Source organism: Lichenostomus cassidix, chromosome 13 (genome assembly GCF_008360975.1).
Source record: "Lichenostomus cassidix isolate B80296 chromosome 13, HeHo_3.0, whole genome shotgun sequence".
In the NCBI taxonomy this organism is placed as follows: Eukaryota; Metazoa; Chordata; class Aves; order Passeriformes; family Meliphagidae; genus Lichenostomus; species Lichenostomus cassidix.
In genome coordinates this window covers 7040640-7063468 of record NC_139494.1, presented here as the reverse complement: position 1 = coordinate 7063468, position 22829 = coordinate 7040640, and the positions used below count along the sequence as shown (strand labels likewise).

Here is a 22829-nt window from a genome sequence, read left to right as displayed (position 1 = left end):
CTTAGGATTCCTATAAATCAAACCTCTACAGAAATTAGTTGTGTTGCAATTGACCAGAAACTGTATTTCAAAGGTATTGAGGAGTCTGAACCTAAATACACATTTAGTTCACTTTCCAGAACACTTCCCCTCACCTGGTGTGGGATTAATTAACTATCAGCAAATTCGAGGAGTGATGTGGTGCAGCTAACTGCAAGCAAGTGATACTAATGAAAGGTACTTTTCAGGACCTTAGAAGCAAAACCAGCTCATATTTGTCTTATGTAGAACTTATAATTCAAGGAGGAGGAGGAAATTGTGCTTTTGTAGTATTATTATTATTTGCTTTTCAATGGACTCAGATGCAGAAGAGACTCCATTTGAAGAAAGTTATGCTCAATGTATTTGTGTCCAGAATAAGGTTTCTCTCTTCCATGTGACTATCACAGCAATCATAACTAAACAATTAATTTGTCCCATATTATTCATGACTGAAACTGACCCTGGATTGGAATTGTATACTTTAAAGAATAAATTTTCAAGACAAAATATTTTCTTTTTATAATACTTAATAATTCATTCCTCCTTAAAGTTCTGTATCATTAAACATTATTTAATAAATCAAATCTTTAATAATAAAAATCTATTTCTTGTTTCCCAGTATTGTTGAACTCTTCCCTACCTTTGGATCATTTCCATGTTAAGTGGCAGATAAAAATATTTTTCCCCCAAGTATTTTCATTAAGTTTAGTGAATAATTACATCTAAAGTATCCTAGAGGAGCATTTATGCAACTTGTCTTATAAATATGCAATATTTAATTAATAATTTTAATTTTAGGTTTATGTATTATGAGAATTATCTGGAAAATTTAAGGAAAATTCCAAAGCATAAGCCAGTCACTGGACAAAGCAATTCATCAGGAAGTGACCTTTAATATCTAGAGAAAATGCCCCCCAAAGGAAGCTAAACTTCAATTTAAAAGTTAAAGAAAAATGGATTAAAATTCAAATAATTGTCTCATTGCATGCATGACTTTATTCTACCAAGAACAACTTTTGCCAAAGGAATAAATGAATCAGGCAGACACAGAAATCAAAATAAGCTTTTGGATGTCTATTATTTAATAGCATGGAATGCTCTCTCGTCAAGGTCACCTAACTGTTGTGTATCATTGCTGAAGGGGAACGTTAATTAAAAGCACCGATGATGAATACGGCATCTTTAGATATTAATAAATGAAGCTAAATGCTTGTTAGATTTTCCAGAATTCAATCACAGCTTTAAATTAAATATCACACTAAATACCCCAAACTGGCAGAGAGTGCTTTTCTAAGACCAGTACTAGAATACAAATTAAACAGAATGGTACATTAATAAATGATTCTGAGCTGATTTTATTTTACTTATTTTTCTTTATTCATTTGAATAACTTTATTTTAATGTTTTTTCCCTTTTCTATGATAGACTGATCAGCATTGTCAGTGATTCCTGTTAATCACATATCTAAAGAGTAGTATAGCCCTACTAACCCTGGGCACAATACTGTCACACAGGATGTCACATTGCTATGGAACACCATACAGTTTCCATTTATGACCCCTGCCCTTAGAAAATATAATTCTAGTGCCAGCACATTTTTCCCTCTTATCTCATTCTATTAAAGTCAAGGTTTCAGGATTCTTCTCCTGTTTACTTGTATTTTTCTACTAAGATATGCCATATTCTCTGCTCTTGAATTCCTGGTGACTAAAGGCAACACAGGGGCACCAAATACCCACTATTAGTCTGTGGTCTAATTCCTATTGATTTCAACAGGTTAATAGACTACTAGATGATAGTATCTCCATTAATATGGATTTAAACTTAAAAATGCCCTGTTTTTCCTGTGACAGACAGTACCTCACATCCACACGTAAAATTTATTAGAGTTCTGGAGCCCCAGTGGATGTTGCAGGTAGTTACTTTCCCAATTCTTTACTTTTTTCCATGTTACATTAATACTTGGACCTAGAGTCAAGTCTTAATCCCAAATCCAAAGCAGTGCAGAATAAAAGACAAGTTCTGCCTTATCAGGAAGATATCATGCCCTGAAATGCTTTAATAAGCTTTAAGAGTTTTAAGTGCCTCTAGTTCTTAGATTTCCTAAGTAACTTCCAGTGCATATTTGTTCATATTTGTTCATATTATTATGCAATTATATAAATATAGGGTCTTTTTCTAATTTCCCTTTCTCCCCAGTTCTAAATAACGGCTCTAAATCAGTCAGGCTCACCTTCTTCATTAATGTGCCTTATCTCTCACCCCTTGACTATTCAGCCTTCTCATGTTGTTAGCTGCTGTATTTGTTTTATTCACCTTGATAATACTATTGTAGTATTTTCCTTTCCTCCTCTCCCCTCCTTCTTCCTCTGAATGAGAAAAAGAATTATTATTAACCTAGTGGTATCAAAAAGCAAACAGTTAATAGAAACTGCCTGCAATTGAAAGCCCAGGGTAATTAATTAGCAAATGCTACATTTGCCTTCCTTGTACACCTCCTCCCAAAGTTCAAACCAGAAGATCATGTGAGTGCAGTACTGCTGGGCAAGTGCTCAGGCAACAAGGACATCGCTGAGAGAGAGAAAAACTATGTAGGATATGATGAAATTACACTTTCTGCAGGCTGGGCTTGCCTCAGAGCATTGTGAAAACAATTGCTATTTCTGTTTCAAATCCCACAGTTGAAGGAATATCTCAGGATACTCAGGTGGAGTACTTCACTCATGTGCATTACTGTCAAGTGGGATTTTTAAGAAAGAGCTTGGGAGTAAACTCTGAAGCAATCAGAGTTAAGGAGTTTTGCCAGTTCCTTCATAGCTGTGGCCAGTTCTTCTAAGTTTATCCATAGTCCAGGATTTCAATTCTCAGCCGTGTAAAATTTCCAAACTGCCACCTTTTACTACACCTTTTGTCAGACCTCTGGCATCTGTAGAATTAATGGTGCTGGTCACATACTTAGAAATTAAACATTTTCAACAAGAGCTGTGAAATTAGGGGAAAAAAGGGTGAAACTGGTAGAAGACAAAAATAAGGTCAGTTGTCAGATAGGACCTCTGTCACCTCCATCCTTCATGTGCTCACCTGAACACTGTAACTGTCCCTGTAAAGAAGAATGTTTTCCTTATTGGACTGCAAATGTGGGATCTTGACCATGCAGGCTGAATGATGTGCTGTGATTCTGGTACCAGCTGGCCCAGCTCAACTCTTTTCCATGCTCCCAGCGAGACATCTCCTAATGGTTCAAGACTGGAAAGCCACTGTGCATTCACTGAATGCTGCACTGTCATCCAGGAGGGGCTCAAACTACCGTCATGAACTCCTGCCCGAGGACAGGCCAAAGCAAGAAGGACACCTCAAATTTCTTCATTTCCTCAGTCACTCCACAGGACGAAAAATAGTAAGACAGAAAAACCTCAAGTTGTTCCTAAATAAAAATTTGATAGAAACGAATGAATGTAATTTTCCATAAATTATCTAAGCCCTCAGATAAGTCACTGACCATCTGGCATCTGGCAGTGTAATAACTCATGAAACTACTTTGGGGAAGCTGTGGATTGAAATATGACATCCTCGCTTTCTTTTGCTTTTAACTGACACATAAAACTGAACATCTTACAAATTCCGTCACAACAAATGCAGCGGCTCCGATCTTCCTCACCATCTTAAATTCATTTCTTTAATAGTACTTTTCAGCAATCCACAATGACATGCTGTAGGTGGGCTAGTGGCTCAGAATAACTTTTACATACCTTCTGATTTCATGAAGCATTTGAAATAGAAGCCTGTAGGAGGGAAAATCCCTTTGCTGATACATTATTTGCAGGTCATGCTGTAAATGCCCCTATATAATTGCAAGATGACAATGTTAACAGTGCTAAAATTAGATATAACATTTAGAAAAAAAATATGCATAAGACGTTTAGCATTTTCAGCTTTCCAGAGTATCATGTGCTTGGCAGTTGATATCAAGAATACAGCAGATAATTTTAAACATAATCTGAAATTGAAATTGAGCTACAAAAAGAGCAATCAAGTAACATACTGCTGCAGACATCTGAACAATACTATGTTTTCAGCCAACAGAATTTTTAATATGTATATGTTTCTCTAATTTTTAATAGAACTGATGAAGTTAGATATTGACCTGTCAGTTCTGAAGACACTCAGAACTTAATAAAGCACTCAGAACTGATAGAAATTGTCTTTGATGTGTATGACAGCACTTGTCATTTTTGGAAATTCCTTCTATAATTTTTGGAGTTTTCCAAAGCTTGTGTTGAATTATATTATTAAAAAAAATTAAATAGTCTTTAAGGAGAAAAACAACAAAGGCTGGCTAAGTATCAGAAAAACAAATGTATTGTAACTAAAATGTGTAAACAGGAGCAAAGATATTCAGACTCATGCATAATTCAGGACTGTGTGATGTAAAAGAAAAATCTCACCGACAAATTGAATACATCACTTTTTTTCTTAAATTAATCAAGTTTTATGTATTTACAGCATGATATACTTCTTTTCTTTCACTTCTTACTCAGGCTGGCTGCATTGCTGCAAATTTCTTTTTATAAAACCAGAAATTCCAGCCTTTTCAGCAAAGAACAGACTAAACCCATACAAAATATGGAATACAGTGCCCAAATAATATAAAATGGACAGAGATGAAGCTGTAAATATGGTTCTCTGCTAATAAAATACATCTCTGGTTTCCTTCCTTCTATGATTAAATCTTACCTGACAAATTAATAAATAGAATTTATCATTGTAGCAGCTACAGCTGTTTATTTGCAGAAAGTAAAATTCAACTCTCTTGAATCAAAGGAAAACAAATAAATTTGTGCTTGAAACGTCCTTCATAGTTCTGAGTTGCTGCTATTTCTCACACGTGCCTGTTACTTAAGAGGGTTAAGAGTCCATATATTTTGTTTTTAATTAAAATTACTACTATAAAGATTTATTAGAGGTGTCATAATATCAATTGCCTCATGCTTTCTTAAGATCTTCAATCACATTGAACAAGAGGGGTAACAAGACAGACTTTCCTTACACTGAATGGCTTTTATATTTAGTGTGAGAAACATCTGAGTAGGAGGCCTGAGTGAAAAGAAAAACTGTACTGTTTGCTCACATGAGGCTTTTGGAATAAATGAAAAAAAAAAATTAGATACCACCTGGTATGACAATGGTGGTTGATAACTCCAAAAGAAACTGACAGCACCAACTTCCTCAGCATATTCACCTTCATTTTCTTCTCATCTGACTAGAAAAAATAATTATTCTCAGTTATTGCCAGAATTGCCTCTGGGAGCAAAATAATTCCTCACTACAAAATAAAACCACAGAGAAATACATACTACAAGTGATGGGAACATCTCCTTAGCAGGTAAGGAGGAAGTAAAACCCCAGATCAATTTTCTTACACCTGGCATGGATGTGCCAAGTACAGAATATTATGTCTTGATTTGTAAGCTTCATGGAAAAAAGAAAATTATGTGCTTGTTGGGAAGAACAGCTTGCTTAATCATCAAAATTACTTTTAAGTGTCACTTAATAATGCAACCAGATTGATAGAGGAAATGGTGATTTGATTATAAGTGGCAAAGCTGCATACAGTAACTCCTGTCATGATATCATGGTGTTATTAACAGGATCCAGCTTAATTTTGAGTTTGAGGGAGAGCCAGCATGATCCTATGCACAGAAGGAAAACCCAAATGCTTAACAAAGATTTCTATGGCATTTACAAGCCTAATCTGATTTAAATTCCTGCTATTTAATTTTTCTGTATTACAATAGGACTCACGACTGAGAACAAAATTGGCACATGTAGCTTGTGTGTACATCAAGAACTGAATATGAGCTCTTACAACATAATTTGAAAAAACAGATAAACATATGAGCTTTTTAACTGTCTTTACAGACAAGGAAATGAGACATACAAAGTTGGTGGCAGACGAGGTATCCCCAAATTGTCTCCCTACCTATGTATTATCTCCTTCATCTGTTGGGCTTGAGTCAAGCCTAGAAGTCAAACATCTTTGTTTCTATTGATGAATATAATAACCTGGAATGTACCAGATTATTTCATAAGATGTAGATGAAGTTCTATTAAGTTTTCTGGTTTAGAATTTTTCTGGTTTTATCTGGTTTAGAAAGAGGACTAGGAAAAAAGAGCCCAGTAGCAACACTACAGATGTGTTCCTCCTCAGTTTAGAAGCTGTTTAAAAGAATATCCCACAATCAGTAATAAGCCAGGGGAAATGGTGGCTAAGCACCTTTCTCTGTGTAGCCACAATGCATGGATTTGCACACAGCAAAAAGCGTGAAAAGTTTCCAGAACCACCGGAACCAGATATACTCAGTACTGAAAATCTCCATTACATGCTTTTTACCGAGCTTTATTTCACCAGTTTTCTTGTAATGTCAGTCCAATCAAGGAGAATACACTTAATTAAAGAATAGACCGTATGGCTCCTAAACAAGAGAGTTTATAAAAGAACTTTGGATATTACTTTAATATCGTGCTATGAATGGCCTGTGGCAGGGAGGCACTCTTCTCAAAAAGCAAAATACAACTCCAATAACTCACACAATTCAGACAGTGACTCTGTGGATGACAACTGAGCAGTTAGAGCTCTTTTTTCACTCAGACCCACTGCTGGATCAATAATACAATGGTAGCTTCTTCACCTTGCCTTAAAGCTTGTTTATTGTATTTCCACAAGTGTTTTTCTCCCTCTGATAGGATTAACATACATTGCAGGCTCAGCAGAGCCTGAACAAAGTTTATGGGAACATTTAAATCAAAGCCAGTTATATTTAACAGGTACTGTTATTTGGTCCAATTGTTATGGGAAAAATATTGATTGTCTCTTGACTTCTGTTTTTCTCCTCTACCACTAGCCTAAATAGGAATTATTTAGCAACAAAATAAAATAGGCCTCCCTGCAAATAAGTCATTACCATTATTATGGACTTCTAGGAAGGGAGCCTATGTGCATAAAAGAATAGTTGAAAATATGTATATTTGTTTTAATTATGACATATTTCTCCCCTTAGTGTTATAAAATTATATCAACAATAAAATAAATGTGGCACACAGACTAATAAATCAGGCCAGATATGAAAATACATCTAACTCCTACAACAATTGATTATGGAGAGATTTGTTCATAGACTTATCTGGCATTTGATTAATTTTGATCACTCTGAGACATCACTGATAAAGATAAGATATTTAAAGGCTAGAGCACAGTATCGTCTAACAAAGTGAGTGTGAGTATAGGAAAAGTAGCTTTCCACAAAGCTGAAAAGAATAAAAAAATCTTTGGTTGATTTTAGGTAGTGAGTTGTGTACTTTGAAAGGTTCATTTCCTAAGGTGTTTCTTCATATGATGCCTCTGATGCAACATAAATCCCCCACAAAAATTATTGGTGTGCTTGATTTTACCTGCATGGCAACTTTTTACAGATTCTTGTCTGGTCTTGAGACAGTAGAATGTTCAGAAAAAGCTTTAGGGAGAAATTCAGAATTTGTTGTGGAAATATAATCCAGTTTAAGGCTAGAAAAGTCACTGGAAACATGAGAGAGTGTAGCTCTTGCACTGAATTCAGAACCCTTTCTGTGAGTAGGCAAGTAGGCCAACGGAAAGTCTACAAGAAAGGTTATGGATACTGCAAAAGACAGCTAAAAACTGCTTGAAAATGGGAAACATCCTGCCCTGACTGTGCTTAAGCTTAGGAACAAGAGGTTCAGCTAAAGCAAGGCTCTGGCTTTAGTCTGGTACAGTTCAGCTTGATTTTATAATGCATTTCATTTAAGTTCTTAATGTATCTATTAAATGAACCAATGAATATATATAGTTAGTCTAGGTAAACCCCTTTGTCTATATTTTATCTGAATCATGCTCTTATTAATGTTTGCCTATGCTTTTAAACAAATAGAATAAATTGATGCAAACACAGTGAAAATTATTCTGATTTTTTTTTTATGGTATAGACAAAGCTTCTAAAAGAAGAGACTGTTTCTTCAGGCAGCTAGATATGTTAATGATGAGCCTCATTCACAGCACTCACTAAAATCATGTTATCTTAAGAAATTATGCAATTTAATTACCCATTATCTATTTGAAAATACTTCTTGGAAGATATATAATAAGAGCACGATATTAAACATAATTCAAAACCAAAATTTAAAATTACATAAATAATTTATGCATTCATTCTCATTGCACAGATGAACATGACCCAGCATAGCTGCTCACAGAAGAACTTTGATTCCCATGACATTCTGACTATCATTGCAAATGACATATTCTTGGAAAGGCAAGGACTTCAAAAGGTAAAGGAAAATTACTTTTTATAATGTAAGTGAGCATGACTTTGTTCAAAGCCATGAATATAATGAAACTACCTGATTTTTGATAAGAAATAGTTACAGTCGTACAGAGGTTTATGGCTAAATTCTGACCAGCTATTCAGGTGTTATCTAATTGGAAAGATGTATTGTGGCCAGACTAAATGGTTCAGAGAAATGTGTTTAATGCTTGTATTTAAAAATGCTTTAGACAGGAATAGAGAGAGAGGATGTCTTAAATTAATAAATATTAAAAGCTTCTTAGCTAATAAATTAGTGAAGAATGTCTGACTTCAATACTAAGTTTACAATCTAAAGATGTAACTTAAATTGTGTTTTGGGCCTTAATGGGTTCACTAAAATGTCTAACCATTGGTAGACAAATGCTTATCACAGAATTATTTTCTTTTCATTCTACCCTTTTTTGTCTTCTGTCCTTATTGATATCTTCTGTGTATTTCCCCAGACTCATAAAAGGATTCAAATGCCTTGAAGGAGCGTTGATTTTAGGTGAAGGTCCCTATGTTTTTGACAGGTAACTCCTGGCAGCAGCCATTCTGCTCCTGTGTCACTGGCACGAGGTCCAGGTGCTGTCAGCAGGAGATTCCTGGTGTTCCTGTTGGTGCTCCCAGTGCCTGGTTGGACCATGCTGACCAGGCTGTCCCTGTTCCTCCCAAGCACTTCATGTCCTGCTCCAGTCCCATCCTGGCTGATCACACTGCTTAGGTGGGTTTGGAGCACCAGCGGGGAAGGATGTTTTGACAAATCTCAGAAAAGATTTCTTCTCTAACATAAAATACCCCAGCTTTAACAATTCATTTCTGTTATAGGTTCAAGGCCTCTTCTACCTAAATAAATTGAAATCTACATTGCATACTTCCAAAGAACATATCCTTGCAGCAGTGCAGACCCAAAGGGCAGCTCTCCCCTGCTGCGGGGGGAGGGCTGCCCCAGAACCAGAACACGCAGGATGATCATTCCATGGCCACGAGCTGTGGGGCTGGTCAGACGCGGTCCTTGTAGAAGCGTCGCAGGTTTAGAAAGGCAGCTGTTTCGTTCCTGGTCTCCATGGTGTTTTTATTGAGAAAAACAGGGGAGGAATGGGGAGACTGAGGAGGGGGAAGGGAAGACAAGGGAGGGTACAGGTTCCATATGAGCCCAGAACCAAAGAGGCCCGTTCCGGATCTTGCTGGGGTTTTTATCTCTAGGGATGGGAGGCAGTTCTGACTCACATCCAGTCAGAAGGGGTCAGGGGGGCGGGGTCAGGGACAGGAAGGACACACGTTACAACATATCCACTTTTTCTCTTATACAAAAGGAAAAAAAAAATTTCTAGTTGTTCTGAGTCTTTTAGAGCTGGTAGAAATTTCTTCAGTAGGGCTGGAGTTGAAGCTGGTTGGCTGAGATCAGGTGTATCTTGCTGCTCTGCTGAGTGACGGGGCTGTGCTGTCTGCAGTGCCCCCCCCCAGCTTTGACGTGCAGGGGGACAGGCAGAGCTTACACACAGCCGGAAAGAGACAGGGAATTTTGGGAAAAGTAAATTTTTAGAGAGCATGGTAGAGGGGCTATTTGGGGAAGAAGAGGGTAGGAAAAAAAGGGGGTGAGGAGTGATTTTTTAAGGGTAATGGTACAAGGGGGGAACTGGCAAGGTGCCTGAGAGAATCGGTAGCAACTCAGCGTCTTTTTTGACGGGATGCGGCCTTGTTAGTTACGTCCTTATCAGAATGGGAGGGAAGAAGGGACATGGGAAGGAGGAAAGGTATTAATAGGGGTAAACAAAACATACTGTAACTAAAAAAAGGGTTTTAACTAAAGAAAATACCTTTCTTTTTTGAGGATTGGGCGGAGAGGGCCTTTTCCGGAAGCCCTCTCTAGCCCAATTCTCAAAATGCAACACTTGTTAATCTGTTTAAGGTTAAAATCAAAAAGAATGAGCTGGGGTTTAAAACAGAGCCCTACAACCTGCCGTGTTCTATGACTCAACCATTCACACCTCTGCAACCCCTCCCCTGGGGGGTGCCTTCAGCCATTCACACGTTTCCCACCCCCTCCCCTGGGGGGTGCCTCCAAATCACATTCATATAAACATTCACTCCTCCTCTTCTGCAAACTACACCTTTAGCAGAGGTCCAGGGTCAGAAAATTTCCCTGAATAGGCAGTGCAGGTGCTATTGGCTCACCACTAGAGTCTCTCTTACTCTTGGTAGACTTTCGCCGACTGACAAGACTGGTCACCGTTTTCCGGTCCCTTGCAGTCCTCTTCGTCACTGTTTTATCCTCAGCAACACAACACAGACTTCACAAGCTTTCTACAAGTCCCTTCAGCGTCCTCTTCTTGGGACACGCCTGTGTCTTTAAAGAGTCTCACAGCTCGCGGCCAACGCGTGTGCTGCACAGCAGGGATGGTGTTTGGCTGCACAGAGTTGGTCTCAGCGGGGGAGGGGTGCCCGCGACACAAAATGGCAGCTCACAAGATGGCGGTGCCCATGTGCAGGCCACGCAGCCAGCGCGGTCTCCGTCTGCAGCGCAGGCAGCGTCCCACTGCGTCGGCGGCTCCCCGCCGCGCATTCGCTGCGCCACCACAGCCCCGCGTGGCCCGGCGGGGAGGCTTGGGCCCCGCGGGCCAGCGGCCAGCTCGGCCCGGCCCGGCGCAGCCGCGCCGCCGGCCCGGCTCAGCCCTTCGGGCTGGCCCAGCCCGGCACGGCCGCGCCGCTGGCCCCGCCGTTCCCCGAGCGCCGCTGGCTCCCGCCGCCCCCCGGCTCCCGTGGGCTCCGCTGCCCCCAGGCGTGTCTAGGCAAGTTCTTACTTCTGCCCGCATTCTCCACCATTTGCAGCAGTGCAGACCCAAAGGGCAGCTCTCCCCTGCTGCGGGGGGAGGGCTGCCCCAGAACCGGAACACGCAGGATGATCATTCCATGGCCACGAGCTGTGGGGCTGGTCAGACGCGGTCCTTGTAGAAGCGTCGCAGGTTTAGAAAGGCAGCTGTTTCGTTCCTGGTCTCCATGGTGTTTTTATTGAGAAAAACAGGGGAGGAGTGGGGAGACTGAGGAGGGGGAAGGGAAGACAAGGGAGGGTACAGGTTCCATACGAGCCCAGAACCAAAGAGGCCCGTTCCGGATCTTGCTGGGGTTTTTATCTCTAGGGATGGGAGGCAGTCCTGACTCACATCCAGTCAGAAGGGGTCAGGGGGGCGGGGTCAGGGACAGGAAGGACACACGTTACAACATGTCCTAACCTGTTCTCTAAATGCTGAGTACTTCAAAATGCCTCAGGGTTTTGGATTTACCCTTCCTCAGGCATGATGGAATGATTAACCACTATCCCAGATCATGCTGAGAATCACTGCATCTCTGGGACACTCCTTTACACTTTTAGACATGACCTACATTCTTTAATCTCATATAAAGAGTTGTGTTTTAATATGATGCCAGTGACAATCTAACAATCCCCTGAGGATGTGTCCAGGTTCCACATACTGACACACATAAAAAAAAAGGCTTTTGTCTTGTCCCAGCCAGTATGTTGAACAACCCTTCTCTGGGGGGAAAAAAAAAACCATCAAGTGAATCTACTCTGTTTTTCTTTTCACACAATAAAATAAGAAGTGCTGCCAGCACTCAGGTGGAAGTTTCTTGGCAATGTTACAAAAGTTTGGGTAGTAACTGAGCTCCTAAATAAAGAGTCAGGAACTGGAGAAGTCACACATGACATGTGGTAGACAGCTTCAAGCCAGAAACTACAGACTCTCCTTTGGAGACACATTGTGGCAGAGTGACTCTGAAGGATATTATTGTACATTTTATTTGCAGATGAGCTGTGCAGATCTGATTATATGAAATAATAAATGTTTCCTTTCAGATAAATGCAAGAGTCTTAAAAAAACCCATGGAGATACTCATAATTGTAGCTATCCTTACAATTCCAATTTAACCAATTAACCAGTTTAATGTTGAAATTTGTACTATTTAGCAGTGTGGTTTTCAGTTTCCACATCCATACAATACATAGAGAGTATCAACAGAACACTTCTACTATTAAAAAGGTTTGCTATTTACCTTTTTAGTTTCCCTCCTACCACTTTATGTAATATAATATCTAAAAATGCTAACTTAGTCCATCTGTTCTTATTCCTATTTCCAGCCCACTCCTTTTTTTTTTTTTTCTGTTGCATTTTCCCAGTTTAACTGATTTTAGCAGTACTGGGTCTCATTCTGTGACATTTTGCTACAGGGAAAATCCATGTTTATTTCCCTACAATTTAGTAGACCTAATCAAACAATGAATATGCAAATTCCAAAAATAGCAAGATTTTTGAAAAATAGCTGTGAAAAAAGAGAAAACTATCCACTTATAAAAACAGAACCAAAATGTTAGAGAGGTTGTAATGAATGTTACAACATAGAACAAGGAGTATAATTAGCCTCTAGACACTACAAAGGAATGTATGAGTCACTGCCCAGATCAACAAATAGAATAAAGAAAATATTATTTAATTACACTAAAAAAAATGTTTGAGAAGAGCACTAGAACTCTGTGAAGTTTTAGAGATTAATAGTTTATTCACTGCCAAACGGAGAACAGAAGCGATGAGATATATTTGCGTATGTGGATGGCATTGCAAGCAGGAAAAGGGAGAATTCTCTCAACATTCTGCTTTCCGTGTTTGTGAAAAGGACAAGGATAAGTGGTAAAAAACATGGCCGCAGCTTGGCTGGCATGACCTTTAGGATCCTGATGCCAAGAATTCCCCAGCTGCCTAAGCAAATTTCTGTCCATACTTTGAAGCAGTGCAAAAGAACCAGGGCTGGGAACGTGACCTGACAGAACCCATCTGAAAATTCAGTTAAACCATCCATAAACAAAACGGAAGGAAGTAACTAAGCAAATGTTCTTGTGCATAAATAACTTCGTGCAGTCATTTGTTTAAAAGAGCCTAATTTATTTGTTTTCCCAGAATTTCCTTTCACAGATGCTGCAGAGATTTTTTTCTCCTCCTCCTTTCTGCAGGATTGTGACTGCAATGTCCATTAGGGAGGATTATTTTGAGAAACAGTCTCCCCATCTGTTGTCTCTTTTAAACAGTGCTAAGTAGTATTTTGCCTCCCTGGGAAAAGAACCATCTGCATAACCCATTCCCACCGTTCAGCAGCAGCCTGGAATGAACACCTAGGAAATGCAACTGAGTGGAGCAGCTTCAAAGAACAATGTTTGTCTGACAGAAAGTCAAATGCTCTTACACTACAGAATATGATCCTCACAAACCCAGAGAGTGCACTGTCCCCTGTGCCTGAAATCCCTTCTATCCTCAGAACTCACAAGTGCTGGGGTGGCTGAATCTCCCCCATCTTGGGTACTTCAGAGCCAAACTCAGGGCACTGCAGTGAGCACATCTACTTCAAGAGTGGAATGAAAGAACTGTTCCACAGCCAGTAGGATAATCAGCTTTAAAACAAGTTAAAATTCCTGGTTTTTTGATTTGCCATATCTCCTCTGAGGTCTGTGAAATTTCAGTTTGGATTCTAAATGTGTAATATTCACCACGCCTCTCTGTGTTCCTAGAACCTGTAACATAGACTCTGATGAATAATACATAAATAAAAAACGTTTTCCTGGCGATTATGCAAACTTGTTAACTCAGAGGCATAAAAAGCTGATTCAGTTTTTCCTCAGGATTGCTGTGGAATGAAACAAAACTTAGTTAAGTAGTGTCTCTTAAAAACCCAACCATTTAATCTCCATTTGACTTCTAGCTTAAATGATGGTGCAGGTGCCTACTGCTAAAAATCAAGGGAGAAAAAGAAAAGCAGCAGGTTAACCTCTATTTCTGGATTCACCCTGACATTCACTGCTGTTGACATCATCTGACAAAGATCAAAGTGTGCAGTCCATTAGTTTCTTGGCTTGTTCTTAGGGAGAAGTTATGAAAAATTAAATCAATATTTGCTGAAGGAAAAAAGATCAAAAGTTTCAGTAAAATAAATCTTGGTTTACAGCTCCTGAGACACTATTGCAAAGAAAGAGGAATGTGTAACATCTAACCAATAATTGAAAAGCACTTGAAAGCCTCCTTTGAATGGTCTCTTGTGGTATCAACTCACTGGTGGATTCCCTGCTATGTCTGAGGAGAGGACACTTCATTTTCAAGTGGATGCATTTTTGGACTCTCCTAATTTAATTCTTACCTTGTTCCATGTATCTGCCAGTGACAACAGATAGAGGAACATTCAAAATGAAGCTTTCTCATAGTATCTGGTTTAATTCCATTTTTCTTAATTTGCATTGTTATTAATATATACATTAATATTTACTTTAGTCCAAGCCCCTGGAATGACAGCACATACATTTCAAATAAGACAATGCTGCCTAATCATGATTATCATATGATCAACTTTAATAATAGCACAAGTGTTTAATAATTATCATTGCAATAATAATATGTATCCTAACCTGATTAAGCATTATAGTGTTTTATATGTTTAAACTTCTTTGAACTATTTTTTCAGTTAGTTTTGCTTCAAAATGCAGTTTAAATTACTGAAGTTCTAATGGGCTTGTGTTGAAACATGAGCATATCACTGTGTGGTCTCATTAGCTGCAACATCCCCTCTGATAATAAAGCCTTTAGCGAAAAAGAATCAGGAAACTAAATGAGCATCCTTTGAAAATAAAGACTTTTAAGATTAATTATTTTAAATCATTTTTCCATGAGAAGATGCACAAACAGGTAGCATTCAAAGCAAGTATGAATAAATAAAATAAAATATTCTCCTGGGGAGCTCCCAGTGATGTAACTTTACAGTAATTTTTCAATGTTAATTTTCTAGGGTAAAAGAAAAATTAACATAGTTATTATCAGTCTAGTTTAGCTAGAACCTTTAGATTTTGCCTTTTGTTGTTGATAAAACTGTGCACTGAAGGAGAGTGGATGAACCCCCATCAAGCTTGTGGATGACCCCAGCTGGAGCATGGTGTCAGTGAGCATGAGGGCAGGGCTGCCATGCAGAGAGGCTTTGGCTGAAGGAATACCACAAAATTCAGCAGGAATAGCTATAAAGTACTGCATGTGGGATGGACTCATCCCTCCCCACAACAGGGCTGGGGACTGACTGGCAGGGGAGCAGAAGGAACCAGGAGTCATGGCAGGGATGAAGGCAAACCATGAGGAGCTCATCACTCACCCTTACCTGGCCTTCGTCAGACCACACCTGGAGCATTGTGTCCTTTTTGGGGTCCCAAGACAAGAAATTGCACAATTATTCAAATGATAAACAAAACTGAGTCCCCAGAGGACCATGGAAGTGGCTGCATGTGGAAAAAAACTCCTTGGGGTCTTCAGAATGCAGTGCCAGAGAAAAGGGTTGTCAATCAAAGCAGGGGAAAAATGATTCACTATGAGCACAATTAAGGATTGGAATGAATTGCACAGGCACGTTGTGAAATGTCTAATCCTGACATTTTCTAGACCTGAACAGCAAGATCTGGTTTAAATTCAATCAGTGCTGGTGCTGCTTTTGAGTAGGAGCTGGATGAGAGACCCCACGCAGTCCCTTCCTGCCTGTCTGATTCCCTGAGCACATCCCAACAATGTACCCAGGCCTCAGGCTTCAGCCTGGGGATAAGTTACCAGGTTTTTAGAGAGATAAGGTTTTTAGAGAGATTTTGTGTTCTCTGTCCCAGTTCTGAGAGCTTTATAGTGCCGAAAAGGGTCAAATACTAAATTCCTACAATTTCTGTACTTCCTGTCACTCTGTGGTCTCAAAGCAGCTTCTGAAGCCTTATTTCATCTGAGAAAATAAACTGTGGTAGCCAGTGAAAGGGCAAAGAAGCGAGTCTGAGCATTCACAGTTTCTTTCAATATGCACTTCAGTTATTAAGTGGAATATGTGGAACTGCATCACTTCAGTATTTTTCCCTCGATGTGCCACTGCTTAAAATACATTAGGAACTTTATATTTTGGGACAATAGGATTCTTGAAAGCTTAAAACTATAGAGAAACAATGAAGCAGAAATCTGTTAATACAGGTAAAAGCTAGGATCTGGTCTGCACCTGAGATCATCCTACCACCTACATTTCAGAGGAGAAGGGATGATTTAGATTCAATTTTTGTTGTTGTGAGTATATGGGCCATGTTGCTTAGAGGTGAAAAAAACCCACTATACATGCAAACAGGAAAGAAGAATAAAAGACATGTCTCTTGCAGTCCAAGCAGTTTGAAGAGATTTTCAATGCACTTACTGCTCTGAGTATGTTTTAAGTTAGACAAGATCAGATAACATGAAAAGTAACAAGGTTCAGGCTCTTCGTAGGAATATTTTTCTGAAAGTCATTGCTTAGTAGTGAACTTCCATGTCACAAAACTGAACTTAAGAGGCAGAGATGGAAGGAAGCTGTGAACTTTGTATAACATTCTTGGAAATCACTTTTTTTCCCTTCCATTTTCTTTTGATCATGCAAGCAATACACTTTTTCCTCATCTAAATCATGAAAATTTCATGCCTTTATTTTTGTGGCAACAAAAGCTTTCATCGCCCTTTAGCCTATTAAATGAATTAATTTCCGTTAGTTCTTTCAGATAAAAATATATGTATGAGACTGCCTTTTTTCTTTTTTGTTTAAAAGCTTAACTAAACAATTCTCTGTTCAATTTCAGCACATTATTTAGCTTATACAGAGCACTTGCAGTGCATAGTGCAGCCATAGAAAGCACCACTGAAGGAACCTCATATTTGTCCTCAGCAAACTGTTCCAGTACTTTGGGATTCCTACTGTAGGACATTTTTTCTGACTTATCCAAAGACAATTAATCTAAGAAGCTGTGATAAATCTCTATCATCCTACAAAGCAGAAACACTGGCTATTCATGCCTCATTACACCTGAACATATTTGAAAAATTGACATAATTCCTCTCAGACTAAACTGCATTTACCCCTTTTTCCCATGTTTCCTTTGACAACAATTGTCAAGACTCCTTGCGATTCTTTCTGAATGTTCTGAAATTCATCATAATTTTTTCAGATTTGCTTTTATTTTTGAGGTCTAATCCTATTCCCAACCCCCTCCTGCCTCTGGCTTGGCATCCTTACTATATATAGTAAAGATATTACTCATTCCACCATCCAGATCATTATTTAATATATTTAGTCATAAAGAGAATAATCCTATTCAGTCCCCAACTGCATTGAAAAGCAAACCACTGAAAATTACTGAAGAGCAATTTCTAGAGCTAGATCATATTTCCTTAGTTTACCCATCAGAATGTCACAGCAGAACATTAAAGGTCCAGAGTCCAAAAGTGTTGAACAGTCAGCAGGTATCACTCCCAAAGTGCATTTGCATCCACTGCGTAGAAAAGGAACATTCAAAATGCTGAAAGATCAGAAGAGCTTTCTTTCCAAACTATGAGATTTCTTCTTCAGCTTTATGTAAAGTTAAAAACTGAACCAAAAATAAACCAAACTTACAGCTCCAATGTAGACACGAAGAACAGATGTTGAACACTGTATTGAGAACTATACTCTTGTGGATCCTCAGTCTTGTATAATTAGTATGATGAATTAGCATAGATTTTTTTTTTCTCTTTCTTCTTTCTTAAACAGAGAGAATGGGTTGCCTCCTTTCTGCATGAAGAAAACATTCTTTATGGCCTTTTAGTTCCATTAACATTTTGGAGGAAGAATCAAAACCCATTTGCACTGATTGTACAGAATGGGCATAACATTCCCTTGGCAGGGCTGCTGTAAGGCTTTCCCAGACCACAGCACCCTGCATCCGTTCCTGATGTGGCCATTCCTGCTCCACTCAGCCTGCACAAAACCATTTTTGTGCCCCAGTGTGGTCCTACACAAATGGCAGGAAGTTTTTAGTCACGTTTACTTTGGGAGGAGACTGCCTTGCTGATGGAAATAGACTTTGAACATTGCAGTCAGAGGACATAATGACACATCAAAATAGATCTTAAGATTATGTAAACTGTCTAAAGGAAATACCAAGTCTGGCCTGGAAATACAGAGCTTTTGGCTCTGTGTTAGTGAACACTGAGGAAAAGGGCAGAACTACAATAGATGTCAAATCAGATTTTCTCTACAATAGGGGTAACAACCCCAGAAAGTCAGTGATGCTGCTCTGACAGGAGTGGCATCCCTGAGTGTCTGCTATCACACAGGCCTTGGGGACTGGTGTCTTAAGCCATTCCCTGCTGAACAAATTCAGGATTTATATTGTCAAATCTCACCTTTTTTACTTTTAGATCTCACTTTCTTAGTAAGAGAGAAAATCAGTGTCCTAGGTTGCAATATAGATGTAGTTTTCTATTACCACCAGCTGTGGGCCGTTAGCTGCTATCACCTGCTAATGACCCACTCCGGATGACAGGCAATGGGCCATCAGGGACCCACCGTGTGACTCATGGACTTATCTCATCCCATTGTGGGATGCTCTGCCCAGGAGGGAGGAGCCAGGTGTTCCCACCTGGATATAACCTGGCCTTGGAAGTGCCTGAGGTAGCCCTGTCTACTGGGTTCCCAGAGGACAAGAGCTACCACTGGATCTTCAGCTGGAGACTAGACCTTCACAGGATCACCGCTTCAACTGGACTACTTCAGTTGGACTGCTACCACCACCCTAACAGGGTGTTAGGTTGTAGCTGACTTTGTCAGTGCTTTTCCTTGTATTATTTCACTTATTTTTAATTTCAATCTTGACTTGTGATCTCCCATTGGTTTGTTTTCAAACCAACACAATCAGAAACAGTAAAAATATCTTTACTGAAAACAGAGAGATTACAATTGTGACAAGTGACATTCTGAGGCTGAAGTTTTCCATCAAGCAGTGGACTTTTTTTGCATTAATGAAAAAGAAGGTTGCACCTAAGGGCCTTATCCTGAGCATGCATTTCAAACTGCTTCCTTGGACCTCTTGTCAGGATTTCTAGACTACTCGGAAAACTACACATCCATTTGTGGAAAAACTGAAAAAAACCACTTCTTTTTGAAAGAAGTAATCACTCTCTTAAGGTAGCCAAGGTATTTTTCTCATGCAGAAACCAAGCAAGATTCTGATGTTCTTGCTGCATTATAGATTGGGAAAAACTAATAAATGAATGAACCATGTTTTCCTGGTCTATGAGAATTTTCGTTCTTCATCTGGGAATAAAAATCATACTGTAGATGTGCACAGTTTAAATGAACAGATTTAGCAGCCTCAGGAGCACTATTTCTTTGTAGTAGTAAATAAGAAAAACTATATATATATATATACAGTGCCATAGAAGAAAAACATATCATTTACAGAACACATTAATCCTGCCAAATGTGAGTATCCACTGATGAAATTATATTTGCAAGCATATTGGTGCATCAAATGTGCTGTTTCATAGCTGATTTGAAGAAGACCTGTTTGGTCTTATTCCAATACACATATATTCAAGTACTAGGACACAGTTATTGAAAAATACTCTTTCAAAATGCCTTATGTGTCTTTCCCTTTGGTATTTAGTGCTGACTGAAGGAGAAAGCTATCGTTTTGAACACAGGGTTAGGATCTAAGCTCTTTCTGCAGTATAAACTGTGTGAAATATTGTGCACAAGAAACCCTGCAAAACTGATATATATGAATACATGTCAATATATGACTCCTCAAAATTGTGCTTCTTTGAAACTTTCGTGAAGCAGAGACTTTTAGGCATGAATAACACTGTTCAGAAAACAACCATTAAGATATTCCTCAGAAAGCACCTTAGTGTGGTGATTTCTTGAGGTAAGAATTTAGTGTAAAGGAACTGGGCCCTCTAGGTAATGTCACAAGTAAGGAAGCTGAATCAGGTCAGCAGCAGGGAGATGGGGAATGCAGTTTGCTCCAAGAGTTTTATGATATCAGAATCTTAGATATTTGCAGCACAAAATAGCATTTGGTAAATCTGTTTCTGGCAGGAGCTTGTAAATCTAAGTACAGTGAGAGAGCTCCTAGCCAACAACTTGTTTTCTTTACTGTTATAGCACAAGATCAAAGCACATAAGCAAACAGAGTATTTTGGGGTCTTGTTTTGGTTGTATTTAGAATTTTTTCTTTAAACTCAAATACTTGGAAAGTGATTTCTTTGAATAGAAACCTGGTGATACTGATTGAATTAATATCTATCTGTAGAAATGTTCACTTTGCATAAAATTCTGAAATACCACTGTATGCCTGTCTTAGGAAACACTCCTCAATTATAATCTTTAAGCTTTAAAATAATTATTTAAAAAATAATTTCCAAAGCAGGACAAGATTTTGGCCTTTTTTAAAGAATGCAGTAGGTTGAATCCTCTAGGAAGCTGGCTTCTTCTTGACGGGTTTCTTGAAAGAATTACTTTTTTTACCTATTTAGTCTTTTTTTTTCCTTTTATTCTGACAGTTTAAGTGAATCATCTTACTTCCAAATAAACAGGACTGGAACAATGCTTAAATAACACTTTTTCAGTTAAATAATTAAATACACCTTAGAGTCCTCCTTTGAAATTCTATGACATCCATATTCTACACAACATTTCTGACTCCTTCCAATATTTACCAGGAAAAAAGAGCAGTGAGATTCAATATTAAGGAGTGACTATTTTTTAATCCTATAACAAATAGTTCTATTCAGGTGACATTTGGCAAAACTGACAGATCTATAGTTGGATACACTGTGCAGTATAGTTTTGAGTTCATCTGCACAGTACTGACATGAATGTATATATCTGTGCAGATGCCATAATGGCACTAAACTTGGCTTGCAAAGCTCTTTGAAAGGTCCAAATTTCATGCTGATTGGGAAGTCAATAATCATCTCTGAGCTATGATTTTAGTCTAGCACTTAGTCTAGTGCACTTTTTGTTCAGCCCACCTCCATACCACTCCTTCACAGGCTCACTGTATTTTGGGCACGTGGATTAAAAGAGAACGAGGTGTCTGGGTATTCTAAATAAAATCCTCCCAAGCACGACCATGAACACACATGTACAGTAATAAATGCATAAAACCATGACCAACCTTTCTCCCAGGAGTGTTCCAAGATCTATTTTTAGCTTTTCCATGTTTTAATGTATGTTTATACACCTACTGATGACTAGAAAATGTGTTAGAAGATAGGCCATGGGAAAAAAAGAGAGATTATATCAAATCCTAGAAGTCCATCAGAGAAATGCTTTATATTGGATGCTAATTTCCTCAGGAATTCAGTAGTAAGATAATTAACAAGGGCTAGAATATGCTAGAAGAATCTTGGAGGAAAGCAAAACGTTATCAGTATTATTACTACTATTATAAAATATATATTTACATATAGCTTTATAAGAGCTATTTTTTAAAATGTGCATTCATGCAATTCAAACGTTGTCTTTTTTGTAACTAGGGTATTTTATTTCAGGATAAAAATAATTTTAAACAATTAATGTATTTTTCTAAGCATCAAAACATTACTTGATATGTAATAAATAGTCTCATAAAGCATAATTATAGGGACTTTAACTACCCAGATGTTTCCTTCTTATGCCTTTAAGAAAACATTCTTAACATGACCCATATAAACCAATTACCTCCACCCAAATCGTGTCATTTGAGAGAGAGTGGAATCAGCACTTTATTTTTGGTGGTTTGTTTGGTTTTGTCTAAAGCATCACAAGGAATTACAAGCTGCAACAGAAAGAACTTGCAGATAGGTGCATGTGATAAAGGACAGCCTGGCAACATATTGAGTCCTTTTTTTTCATTTTATGCATCTTTTGTAACACTGACTTTTGCATTTGGTTTTGTACATGTATCTTTTTCTTCTGCCTTTCTAATGTGTGATTTAATCTTTTATACACAGGAAAAAAATCATTTTAGGGTAAGGAAGAGCCATGTTTTCTTTGGGCTTAAGGATACAGACACCTAGGAGCTGAGAACATTCCATAAGTGAACAAGCTATCTGCCAAATTTACTAAGCTACTCTTATAATATTATTCCAGTCTGATACAGAATGCATCTTTTTGGAACAACCATTTCTGTGTTTAATTATTCTTCATAAGACCTTTCTTTTTCATAAAAACTTGAAGTAGTTTGTTGTGAAAATACCACATTTGTGCCCATGGGCAAGTTACTGTGTGGGATTGGTTTATCACACAAAAGGTGCCAGGAAAACATTTCACACTAGGCAGTGTCCTCATGTAAATTTGATCCTTTGTGATAATTTATTATGATGGAATTCTAAAACATCAGTGTCTGATTGAGCTTGTAGGCACAGAAAGCAGAACACTGTGCTTCAAAGACAACGTGTGTTCAGAGAGAAAACAGCCTGGCACATTTTTGTTTTCTATGGCAGCTCTATCTGATACAGACAAACAAAGTTTTTCCTAGCAGAGGTTATCAGCATAATATAATAACATTGAAATTAATTAAGCATAAAAGTGGGTTTACTTTCCCTTCCTTCAGGCCGAGGTTGCAAAGAAATGCAA

General features: G+C 38.5%; 1 long non-coding RNA gene across 1 annotated transcript in view; it reads right to left on the bottom strand.

The window, feature by feature from the left end:
• Nucleotides 1-5188: 5188 nt before the first annotated feature.
• Nucleotides 5189-22829, bottom strand: part of LOC146431140 (uncharacterized) — a 148344-nt gene continuing 130703 nt past the window's right edge. Inside the window, exon 5 of the long non-coding RNA XR_014854878.1 lies at nucleotides 5189-5281. This is a non-coding gene — a long non-coding RNA (uncharacterized LOC146431140). The remainder of the gene's footprint in view (nucleotides 5282-22829) is intronic.